This window comes from Rhipicephalus microplus, chromosome 2 (genome assembly GCF_043290135.1).
Source record: "Rhipicephalus microplus isolate Deutch F79 chromosome 2, USDA_Rmic, whole genome shotgun sequence".
Classification (NCBI taxonomy): Eukaryota; Metazoa; Arthropoda; class Arachnida; order Ixodida; family Ixodidae; genus Rhipicephalus; species Rhipicephalus microplus.
Window position 1 is genome coordinate 201,497,442 of NC_134701.1, and position 12,922 is coordinate 201,510,363.

General features: G+C 49.2%; 1 protein-coding gene across 6 annotated transcripts in view; it reads left to right on the forward strand.

Annotated features, from left to right (window-relative positions):
* LOC119170482 (uncharacterized) overlaps positions 1-12,922 on the forward strand; it is a 126,130-nt gene that overhangs the window by 40,164 nt on the left and 73,044 nt on the right. For 2 of the 6 annotated variants that reach the window (XM_037421658.2, XM_037421661.2), the window contains exons 1-2: positions 5,697-5,802; positions 8,666-8,752. The gene's annotated coding sequence lies outside the window, so the exon portion shown is untranslated. Of the gene's footprint in view, positions 1-5,696; positions 5,803-5,828; positions 6,023-8,665; positions 8,753-12,339; positions 12,542-12,922 lie in introns of those variants that run through there. The other 4 variants (XM_075887257.1, XM_037421659.2, XM_037421660.2 and 1 more) reach the window with 4 other exon arrangements.

Here is a 12,922-nt window from a genome sequence, read left to right on the forward strand (position 1 = left end):
CGCTGCAACACAAAAAAGCCGCAGCAGTTGAGCCGACCAGTTCGGCTGTTACCTGCCCATAGCAAAGACTTACCTGTGGCGCTGCCCCCAGCGCCGTCGGTTGCTGAAGGGGACTCTCTGGTGGACCTGCCCTTTCCTTTGAACAGAACTTTGTCATAATTGGGCATGCCTCTATTGATCACAACTCTCTGCAGACTGCTCCTGACGGCCCTCTTCGGCTGAAGTCTCTCTGGAACCTGTCAGGGGCGTGGAAGGGGGAGGCCCCGAAGACGAGCCTAGCAGTGGCTTCACTATAGCTCCGCTCGTCCGCTTCTGTTCATGGCCATAACCAAGGGCGCTGCAACACAAAAAAGCCGCAGCAGTTGAGCCGACCAGTTCGGCTGTTACCTGCCCATAGCAAAGACGGACCTGTAGCGCTGGCTCCAGCGCCGTCGGCAGCTGAAGGGGACTCTCTGGTGGACCTGCTTTCTCATGTGAACGGAACCTTGTCATAAATCTGCATGCCTCTACTGATCATATTTTTCTGCAGACTTCTCCTGACGGCCCTCTTCGGCTGAAGTCTCTCTGGAACCTGTCAGGGGCGTGGAAGGGGGAGGCCCCGAAGACGAGCCTAGCAGTGGCTTCACTATAGCTCCGCTCGTCCGCTTCTGTTCATGGCCATATCCAAGGGCGCTGCAACACAAAAAAGCCGCAGCAGTTGAGCCGACCAGTTCGGCTGTTACCTGCCCATAGCAAAGACGGACCTGTGGCGCTGGCTCCAGCGCCGTCGGCAGCTGAAGGGGACTCTCTGGTGGACCTGCTTTCTGATGTGAACGGAACCTTGTCATAAATCTGCATGCCTCTACTGATCATATTTTTGTGCAGACTACTCCTGACGGTCTTCTTCGGCTGAAGTCTCTCTGGAACCTGTAAGGGGCGTGGAAGGGGGAGGCCCCGAAGACGAGCCTAGCAGTGGCTTCACTATAGCTCCGCTCGTCCGCTTCTGTTCATGGCCATATCCAAGGGCGCTGCAACACAAAAAAGCCGCAGCAGTTGAGCCGACCAGTTCGGCTGTTACCTGCCCATAGCAAAGACGGACCTGTGGCGCTGGCTCCAGCGCCGTCGGCAGCTGAAGGGGACTCTCTGGTGGACCTGCTTTCTCATGTGAACGGAACCTTGTCACAAGTCTGCATGCCTCTACTGATCATATTTTTCTGCAGACTACTCCTGACGGCCTTCTTCGGCTGAAGTCTCTCTGGAACCTGTCAGGGGCGTGGAAGGGGGAGGCCCCGAAGACGAGCCTAGCAGTGGCTTCACTATAGCTCCGCTCGTCCGCTTCTGTTCATGGCCATAACCAAGGGCGCTGCAACACAAAAAAGCCGCAGCAGTTGAGCCGACCAGTTCGGCTGTTACCTGCCCATAGCAAAGACGGACCTGTGGCGCTGGCTCCAGCGCCGTCGGCAGCTGAAGGGGACTCTCTGGTGGACCTGCTTTCTCATGTGAACGGAACGTTGTCACAAATCTGCATGCCTCTACTGATCATATTTTTCTGCAGACTACTCCTGACGGCCCTCTTCGTCTGAAGTCTCTCTGGAACCTGTCAGGGGCGTGGAAGGGGGAGGCCCCGAAGACGAGCGTAGCAGTGGCTTCACTATAGCTCCGCTCGTCCGCTTCTGTTCATGGCCATATCCAAGGGCGCTGAAACACAAAAAAGCCGCAGCAGTTGAGCCGACCAGTTTGGCTGTTACCTGCCCATAGCAAAGACGGACCTGTGGCGCTGGCTCCAGCGCCGTCGGCAGCTAAAGGGGACTCTCTGGTGGACCTGCTTTCTCATGTGAACGGAACCTTGTCATAAATCTGCATGCCTCTACTGATCATATTTTTCTGCAGACGTCTCCTCATGGCCCTCTTCGGCTGAAGTCTCTCTGGAACCTGTGAGGGGCGTGGAAGGGGGAGGCCCCGAAGACGAGCCTAGCAGTGGCTTCACTATAGCTCCGCTCGTCCGCTTCTGTTCATGGCCATAACCAAGGGCGCTGCAACACAAAAAAGCCGCAGCAGTTGAGCCGACCAGTTCGGCTGTTACCTGCCCATAGCAAAGACGGACCTGTGGCGCTGGCTCCAGCGCCGTCGGCAGCTGAAGGGGACTCTCTGGTGGACCTGCTTTCTCATGTGAACGGAACCTTGTCATAAATCTGCATGCCTCTACTGATCATATTTTTCTGCAGACTTCTCCTGACGGCCCTCTTCGGCTGAAGTCTCTCTGGAACCTGTAGGGGGCGTGGAAGGGGGAGGCCCCGAAGACGAGCCTAGCAGTGGCTTCACTATAGCTCCGCTCGTCCGCTTCTGTTCATGGCCATAACCAAGGGCGCTGCAACACAAAAAAGCCGCAGCAGTTGAGCCGACCAGTTCGGCTGTTACCTGCCCATAGCAAAGACGGACCTGTGGCGCTGGCTCCAGCGCCGTCGGCAGCTGAAGGGGACTCTCTGGTGGACCTGCTTTCTTATGTGAACGGAACGTTGTCACAAATCTGCATGCCTCTACTGATCATATTTTTCTGCAGACTACTCCTGACGGCCCTCTTCGTCTGAAGTCTCTCTGGAACCTGTCAGGGGCGTGGAAGGGGGAGGCCCCGAAGACGAGCCTAGCAGTGGCTTCACTATAGCTCCGCTCGTCCGCTTCTGTTCATGGCCATATCCAAGGGCGCTGAAACACAAAAAGGCCGCCGCAGTTGAGCCGACCAGTCTGGCTGTTACCTGCCAATAGCAAAGACGGACCTGTGGAGCTGGCTCCAGCGCCAGCGGCAGCTGAAGGGGACTCTCTGGTGGACCTGCTTTCTCATGTGAACGGAACCTTGTCATAAGTCTGCATGCCTCTACTGATCATATTTTTCGGCAGACTACTCCTGACGGCCCTCTTCGGCTGAAGTCTCTCTGGAACCTGTCAGGGGCGTGGAAGGGGGAGGCCCCGAAGACGAGCCTAGCAGTGGCTTCACTATAGCTCCGCTCGTCCGCTTCTGTTCATGGCCATAACCAAGGGCGCTGCAACACAAAAAAGCCGCAGCAGTTGAGCCGACCAGTTCGGCTGTTACCTGCCCATAGCAAAGACGGACCTGTGGCGCTGGCTCCAGCGCCATCGGCAGCTGAAGGGGACTCTCTGGTGGACCTGCTTTCTCATGTGAACGGAACGTTGTCACAAATCTGCATGCCTCTACTGATCATATTTTTCTGCAGACTACTCCTGACGGCCCTCTTCGGCTGAAGTCTCTCTGGAACCTGTCAGGGGCGTGGAAGGGGGAGGCCCCGAAGACGAGCCTAGCAGTGGCTTCACTATAGCTCCGCTCGTCCGCTTCTGTTCATGGCCATAACCAAGGGCGCTGCAACACAAAAAAGCCGCAGCAGTTGAGCCGACCAGTTCGGCTGTTACCTGCCCATAGCAAAGACGGACCTGTGGCGCTGGCTCCAGCGCCGTCGGCAGCTGAAGGGGACTCTCTGGTGGACCTGCTTTCTCATGTGAACGGAACGTTGTCGCAAATCTGCATGCCTCTACTGATCATATTTTTCTGCAGACTACTCCTGACGGCCCTCTTCGGCTGAAGTCTCTCTGGAACCTGTCAGGGGCGTGGAAGGGGGAGGCCCCGAAGACGAGCCTAGCAGTTGCTTCACTATAGCTCCGCTCGTCCGCTTCTGTTCATGGCCATAACCAAGGGCGCTGCAACACAAAAAAGCCGCAGCAGTTGAGCCGACCAGTTCGGCTGTTACCTGCCCATAGCAAAGACGGACCTGTGGCGCTGGCTCCAGCGCCGTCGGCAGCTGAAGGGGACTCTCTGGTGGACCTGCTTTCTCATGTGAACGGAACGTTGTCACAAATCTGCATGCCTCTAGTGATCATATTTTTCTGCAGACTACTCCTGACGGCCCTCTTTGGCTGAAGTCTCTCTGGAACCTGTCAGGGGCGTGGAAGGGGGAGGCCCCGAAGACGAGCCTAGCAGTGGCTTCACTATAACTCCGCTCGTCCGCTTCTGTTCATGGCCATATCCAAGGGCGCTGCAACACAAAAAAGCCGCAGCAGTTGAGCCGACCAGTTCGGCTGTTACCTGCCCATAGCAAAGACGGACCTGTGGCGCTGGCTCCAGCGCCGTCGGCAGCTGAAGGGGACTCTCTGGTGGACCTGCTTTCTCATGTGAACGGAACCTTGTCATAAATCTGCATGCCTCTACTGATCATATTTTTCTGCAGACTTCTCCTGACGGCCCTCTTCGGCTGAAGTCTCTCTGGAACCTGTCAGGGGCGTGGAAGGGGGAGGTCCGAAAACGAGCCTAGCAGTGGCTTCACTATAGCTCCGCTCGTCCGCTTCTGTTCATGGCCATATCGAAGGGCGCTGCAACACAAGAGCCGCAGCAATTGAGCCGACCAGTTCGGCTGCTACCTGCCCATAGTAAAGACGGACCTGTGGCGCTGGCTCCAGCGCCGTCGCCAGCTGAAGGGGACTGACTCTCCGATGGACCTGCTCTTCACCGCGTACATTTCAAGACATCCCCGAATTTCCTAGCGGCTTTGGTCCTCTCCGTGCCTCCCGGACAGCTAAAATAAAGTTATCTTCCTGGCTATCGGAATTTTTATCTATTGACTTCATGTAGGCAAACGGTTTAGCAAAGTGTAAAGGCGGCTAAAATATTGTGCATTAGGCAAGGGCTTTCACATTGTACAAAACCTTTGCTACCTGTGCCGCTGTACAAACTCGGCGGTAAATGCCGCTTCTGCACAACCAGCCCACAGTAGCAACCAGATGAAATGCCTTACCTAAACGCCGTGCAGCGGAGTTTTCCAGTGTGACGGCGGTGCCAGAACTGCATGCCTAGCTGCGAAAAAAGGCTGCGGCCAGTCGAAATAATACTCGATGGCCGCGTCTCCTTGTCCGTGCGAGTGGGCGGATCGCATACACCGTGTATCCCTGCTACCAGCACACGGCAGCAAATTTATATTGCTCCTATGTTTTTCACACTATATATATCGCTTCATATAGCCTTATAGTTTTATTTTATTACATTAGAGTGCTCCTACAATTTCCTTGTATTATAGGTAATAGTTCTCTTTATATTGCCTTTATAAGTTGGATCGGCCAAGAATCGGCCGGCAGGTTCTTCAAGTTAGTTTGACTTTGACCTGCTGCGGCTGCCTCTCAGTGAAATCAACAGCAACCTAAACGATTTTAAAATGTACAAATCTGTTGCTATCAGTGCTGCTGCTCAGACTCGGCGGTAAATGCTGCTGCTGCACCACCAGTTCAGCGGGAGCAATCTGATGATGATGATGATGATCCTCTTATATTGCTGACATCGCCTCTAAAGAGGTATCGGACAAGAATTGGGCGGTAGGATCTTCAAACTAGTTGGACTTTTACCTGCTGCGGCTGCCGTTGCAGTAGAAGCAATAGCAACACGAAATTTTTAAATATCTTGAGCAACAACAAAAATGTTATAGGAGTGTCATCTTTTGAAAAATCCAAAAATTTTGATCTTGAAGCAATTAAACCTAATGAATTAGTATACTTTATTTAAAGTTTGGGAGTTGTCACCATGCGAGGTGGGGGGAGGAGGGATTAACCCACGTTTTTAAACAGAAATTTTAAATATCACGCTCCTTTAGACAAAGCTATAGCAGTGCCATCTCTTGAAAAATTCGAAAATGTCACATCCGGGTTTTTCTCGCAATGGTTGCCGGGAAGAGCTGAGGTTATGTACAATAATGGCTGCCGTCTCGGCGAGAATTAAATGTCGAGCTTCGTATAAAGAATTGGGTGTGCGCCTACGGCACTCGCCGTTTGGTAATAATTTATCAGTTTCTCTCTCAGTGTTACGCGCTAGCACGGATGCCTGTACTGCTGACCAGTGCGCTTTCTGTGGCGGAATATCGCGCGCTGACGGATCGGTTGTCCGAAGCTGCCGTTCGGATGAGGTGCCGGGAGCTCATTCGTGCTTGTCGTTTCCTTGTTACGCATACCACAGTGCGAAATGTCGGCCAAGATCTCCTTCCGGACGCATTCTGTAACTACTGTTCTCCTTTATCGTTGATTGCGACGATCTCGGTGGCCATACGTCAGCAGAAATACACTTACTTAGCGCACCGTTTCCGCGATAAGCCTAACAAGCAGAAACTTCAACACTACTTGCCATGGGCTGCTAGTGTGCGATGTCTGCGGCCGTTTGAGCCATGGTGCACTTTCCCGATGGCTGTTTTTGCCCACTACTACAGTGTGAGAGTTAGCAGGCGCATATTTTAAGCCTGCCGTGCTTGAACCTTCGTTGCCGAGGTTGTTTTATAGGTATTTTCTTTGCTTCGAGAATGAGTGCTCTGTGTTGTGTTCGTCTAGGAAGCATTTTTTACGCCGCGTGAAGTGCGTTTTGCCACTGCGTTCAGGTGTGTAACAGCGCTGCGTTCCACGCGATCTGCAAATAGTAGCTCTTGAGACCGTCGTAATGATCGTGTGCGGCATCGAACCATGTTTCCAGTATGACGTTTCCTCCGCGACATTGGATTTTTGATCTTGCGTATCTGGCACAACATTCGGATGCAGTGCTTCGCGCATTAGGTTGATGGTGCTTAGCGATGCTGAAAGCAAAAAAAGAAAATTAGTTTGCCGGCGAAGCAGCATGTGCGACACGTCAGTTGCTGCTTGCCTGGCGTGCTTATCTGTAGGAGCCATTACCGCGGTCGTTTAAGTCGCCCTGTGTAGGGATCCGGTGATGTATTTGTGTCTCTTTCTTTTCCATTCAAACCCGATAAGCCGATTCGGGACTATGCTTGGCGTAGTTTGCAGCTTATATAATTGACTAGTCCTCTATAGCGCAGCCGTAGAACGAGGTTGCGTGATGTGGCCGCAGATCCCGTTCTTCCTTTTCGACTGGTCTTGTTGGGTTTCATTCGCAGGGCACGTCGCTGCTGAGAAAGTAGCCGCTGTGATGGCGTGCCTTCGCTAGGTTTATGCATTTTTCGCCGAGTACGTTGTATCCATAAATACTTATACGTACTATATGTAGAGCGCGTAACTAGACAGTGAAGAACGATTCAATAAGAGAGAGAGACTCTTTATCAGGAAAAACAGATTTTTGCTAGTGTCTGTATATTGCTGGCATGCTATTCTGTATAGGTATGGGGAAGGGGACTGAAAGATTGTAGTAGAGAGAGAAGAAAAATATAAAATAAAAAGTTGCAACCAAGTGAACCTGATAAAACTAGGTAGTGTCTATATTGCCGGTAGGTTATATGCGTTGACCGAATGCCGGCAGTTTTAGGGTTGCAAGTAACAAGGATCGGTTAGGTTAGATTAGGTTCACGCCATTCACGTTACAAAGAAAATGTACTTACATTTTTCACGCCACTGCCAGCGGCTACGTCGACAAATGCTAGAGGCCGGGTTGACTCCATCGACTTGCTTTGGACAATAGATGGAAGCTCAGACACTGTAGCTCTAAAGCCACTTGATCTTGCTCCCAGGTCCTTGACAATGGTGATCAGTGTTGCTAAGTGTAGGAGAGCGAAAATGGCTAATGGCGGTGTAAAAGCTAAAAATACAGCAGGGTGCTACGAACTTGCTGGTTTCTGATGTATTATGCCATCTGCCGGCACTACAAGTGCAGCCCCTATTCTGCTGGCACATACATCGGCAGCATGACAGGCTTGCCACATAAGTCACATGTTCATGGGCAAACAATAGAGAAAAACTACCGGCAACTTCTTTTCTGGGATAATTTGCTGGCACTATAAGTGGGGCCATAAGACTATTTACAATTAGGGTATCATGTAAATCAAGGGTTTCCGATGTGAGATATTTTATTATTGGAGCTTTTCGGCAAGGCGAATTTTGGATAGGTAATTGGTCACTGACAGCACGACCGGACTCTGTTTTGAAGGTCTGCACAAAAGGCCTAATGTGACGAGTAAATAAAAAATTGTCTGTGTTGCGTTCGTGCAGTGCTTTCCGCAGCTTATGTTTTGACACGTTGCAAATACTAACACCCAAAAAAGAGTGTTTCGCTATGTGAACATCTGTTGTGATATTCATGACCAGGAATAGCTTCACGTGCAGCAATTTAAGTGCTTATATGCATACGCAGATATGGTTATGAATAAACATAAGTGTCATTCCGTGTGCTGCGCATCGTACTATAATGACCTTGTCGAAGGCTGTCCCTGACCTCCATCATAATTACCTATGGGCTGTTGTTGCTCCCTAAAAATGCACTATTTAGGCTGTGGCTTCAGCATTGTACTCCCGTGCAACAGCTTAATTGGGAGTTGACCTTCTCTCCTTTCAAAAGTCTATATACACAGTTACGTTCTTGAAAACTCGAGTTATCTTTTAGTTGAATATAATAGGTGTATAGTTTGTTACACTGGGCATTTGGCTGAAATCTAGTGGTTCTTCAGGGTGAGAATAAAATGGCAGGCCTGTTGCATCAAAACTGCATATCTTAGCAGTCTAAAGGATTTCGCTCATCAAATACATGAAAATCTGAGCATTGATCTTTATTACTCTTTAAATGACAAGCATATAGGTCCATGACCATTCTCTCTATATTGGACAAATTTTTACTTGTTGATAACCTGCCTTAGATAAAAAAAATAGGCTATGGAGATTGTAAGCGTGCTTTGCTGTCATTGTTACAGTGTTCTTTTATTTTGTGCAGACTTGTGCTGAGAACATGGCCATCTGTTCATCAAGTGGTTATTGACTGCAGTAGAGATTGGCTTGGCTTTTCTTACTGGGTTTTCGGGTGAGTGCGCTTTCCTTACGTCTCGTGGAAAGGTGCTGCATTGAACACACACATTGCAAGAATTTTCACAGTTCCTTGAGTATGACTATGACTTTAGCTGTAAGATAATGAATGTATTACGAATACTAGAAAATATTACTAGTGGGGTTTGTTCAGTCATTTTGTTCAGATGCATGCAACACAACCACGGCTAAAACTTGGCTTGATGGACTAATCACTACGCTCAAATTATTTCATAAAATCGTGAAATCGAAAAGGGAATTGATTTGATCCTTCGATATCTAAAATTGTATTGTAGCGGCACTGGAAAACCATCACTGCATCGGTATTGCGGAAAACCGATGCCTGCATGTGTAAATGATCTCTGGGTGGCATCCAAGGAGCAGCATGGACTGGATCCTCTCGAGTCACCCGAATATGTAGGACTCCACGAAACAGGCAGGAAGATGGTCACATGAGGCAATCACAGGCTTCCGATATGCAAAGACGCATTGAACAAGTGAAATAATTGTTTGTTGAGACGGAGCAAAAAATTTGCGAGAATAATACGGTCAGTGCTAAGTCGCATAAACCATGTAGTAAGGCAGCCACCCCTATCACCCTCACCGACAGCAGAGTTTGTTTTGTACACGGGTTCGGCATGCAGCCTGTTCAAATAAAGCTAGGGTCGTTACTATGCGTGTATATGTTTTATTGTGACACTTTTATGCCTGTGGCAGACAGGCATAAAAAAATGGCCTTAACTTCTTAATGCCTTCAAGGGGCCCTGCGATGCTTCTTCATCTGCATTTTGCAGTGATGGAGCGCGTGGGGTGCCGAATACTGAGATGAATGCTAAAAGATTGAAACAGGTGCAAGGTAACGAAGGTTATGAGCTTTCCAACTTCAATATCTCAGCAGGTGACAAGAAAAAAACGTTCCCTTTCGCTATCCCATCAGCGTCGAAGGCAGTGATGGATCCAGAGGGGGGCGGGGCAGTAAGAGCAATTGCCCCTCCCCACCCCCCCCCCCCAAAGCCTGTGAGCACCCGCTCCCCTCTCTTCAGTGATTGCCCTCCACCTGCTATCGCCCATTAGAACAAATGAGTGGGATCCCTTTGAGCACACCTCAACAGTATTTATGCTATGATAGGGTTTTTGTGCTAGTAAAAACAAAAAAAAAATTAGTGACCACGCCTCCTCTCCTATGTTACTTTAAACGACCCCCCCCCCCCCCCCCCTAAAACGAGTGGCTGGATCCACCCCTGGTCGAAGGCTGGTTCCAATCACCATGTACCGCTTACAAACATACCGGACGACTTGCCTCGTAGTGGTCATTGTGCAGATGTCCCCGCGTCGTTTTCCAATTGTTTTCAAATTTTTGTAATAAAAACAGACATGGAAATCTTCTTTATGTGATAAAGTATTAAGAGTGGTTTTATAATTTTTAGCACACAATAGCATGCTCTATCTGGGTCCATATGAATACTACGTACGACTTGTCGCATCGATCCAATCGATACGTGCGGCAAATGTCGCTTCCAAGCACGAAAATAGCCGTTGGCTGTTGCTCTTGTTTGAAAACAGTATGGTTTCTGCATAGAAATAACAGGTTCGTTTATGGCATTACAACTAGCACTACGATATTAATGCCTTGTACAACAAGAAGCAATGAAAGCTACACGCTTATTTTGTGGGGCCCCTTTAAGGTTTAAACCTTTTAAACGCCGCACTATGAAGCAGTAGGAAAAAAACTAAAATTTATGTTGATAATTTGCATTGGCCTTCTAAATTAACTATGATAAAAAATACAGCCATATTCACAATGACTAAGCATATGTTTTCGAATGTTCCATTTTTGGAACATTGGCATTTCCCATATGCAAAACACACATTTTCTCTGGAACAACTTTTATTGACTTTTCAGTCGGGTTTCCTTATTTAAGATAACTGAAGAATAATATTTAGCATCATACGATGTCTCTGAAAAGTATAAATATTTATAACAATATTTTACGAAAATTTCTTCTTTCATACTACTGGCTGTACTACAGTGAGCAAATCACAAACCGTGGTAAGCGGCAAAGCATTTCTTGCGCAGCCACTTTTTGCACTGCTGGCACTGATTCGTTGTATTCTTCTTGCATTCCGCGCATCTTCCCTGAGTCGTTGAGATGATGTAGTGGCCATCAGTTTTTCTGTCCTCATGTCTCGGATGAACGCGGGGTCCAGGTCTCACAGTGAGTTTCTGCTTGAGCTGTAGCAAGGACATGGTGACGTCCCGCCGAAAGGCAATGTGCGTCATGGCGGCATCACTACCCTTGTGAAGCTCGCAGTGGAGGAGCCATGCTGCGACGACAGCCATGTTCAAACCATTGCTGAAAAGGTTCCACCACCATTTCTTGCTCCTCAGTTTCGGTCGATAGCTACCGAGGAGGCGGTCCATCACATCTACTCCGCCCATGCCCTCATTGTATTTTTTGATCAAATGTGGTTGAGGGATGTCCACCTTTTTACTTGAGCGTCGTGAGAAGCGTTTCGCACTTTCAACAGGCTCGTGGCTTAGGTGGTTAGAAGAAACTGAGACGACTGCATTGTCATTCCACCTGCATGCGTAGACTGCCCCGTCACACTTGCAGTGGAAAGATTCTCTTTCTTCGTTTTCGATGTTTTTCAAGCTCTTCAGTGGACAACCACCGGTTCTTGTATCTCGCACAGTCCCTATTGCTCGAATCCCCTGGTCAGCCAGTTTCGTCAAGAGACCGTGCGAAGTGAAGAAGTTGTCAAAGTAGACTTCGTGCTGTTCAGGCGCTTCCAGGACCGATACCATATTGCTAACAACCCTGATCCCGAGAGGTGTCTTGTCTTCCTTCTCTTTCCTCCCACAATATAATTCCATCGCAATTCCATTCGAAGAGCACATCATCCATATTTTGTACCCAAATCGAATGGGTTTACCACGAATGAACATTTTGCACGAGTGGTGGCCATAATAGGGCACCATTGACTCGTCGATGCTGAGGCTTTCATTGAACACTCCAAAGTGGCGGAAACATTTGGAGATTTCGTCGTAAAATGGCTGAATTTTGCCCATTTTGTCACCTGCCTTCAACTGAGTGTTGTCAACAACATGAAAGAACCTTTTCAGCTGCCGGAACCTATTGCGGGCCATCACTGTCGCGACTATAGGCACACAAAGATCTTCTGCAGTGCCTGCAGTGCTCCGATACGAGTCCTCAGATGGAACGGAGTGGTACCCGCTGAAAAGTAAGAAGCCGAAAAACTGACCTATGTCCGCTCCTGTGACGTCCACCTCCTCCCCCTTTTGGAGTGCGTATCTTGCAGTTAGTTCAGCCAGTGAACCAAGATACTCCGGAGAAATTTATTTGCTGAACAGCATAAATGGGCTCATGTTTGCAAGCTCAGGAAATGCCTCTAGCAAGAACGGAGGGCTCTCGCTGGGAAGTGTTTTGTCAAACGTGGCATGGTCACCCCATACTGGTGTATGGGAGCGCTTTGGAGTGTCTGTTTTCCGAGCGTTCGTTGAAGCTTTGCGTTCTTTTCTAGCAGTGAATTGCCGCCCCGCTGGTTTCTTTTGTCGTGGCTCAGGACTCGAACATGCAGAAGGCGAATCAACGTCTTCATCCCTGCACTGCATAACTTCAACGTGCCCACAAACATCATCGGGAACAACTTCAGAGAAGTCGTTTTAGTTCACGTGCTCCTCGTCAGTAATATTGCCATCTTCAACAGGCGGCAATTGGCATACAGATGCACCTTCGCGTTCGTCATCGGGAAGGCTGAACAAAAGGTAAATTGCTGCCTCCAAAGTGAGGAAGCGTTGTGCCATGACCTAAAACGAAAGTTATTGCGGTGTAAAGCACAGTACTACAAAAATAATACCAGCCGCAAGGCAGTTTTCTACTTACACTCGCAGGGATTGATGTGGCTAGGCACTGTAGTTCAATGCTGCTCTTTCCACGTGTCTGGCAAACTCAAAATGACGCCCAGGAATGCTTATGTTCAAGTTTCTGTCAAGCGCCGCCCAGAGGGTGGCATCGACAAGCCAAAAATCGAAAAAAAAAAAAAACGAGGCGATACGCTCGCGTGTGTCTACGCTGCGTTTGACACTGTGACACGCCAATGTTCCAAAAAAGGAACATCCGCACGAGACTCTCAAGCTGAAAATTAG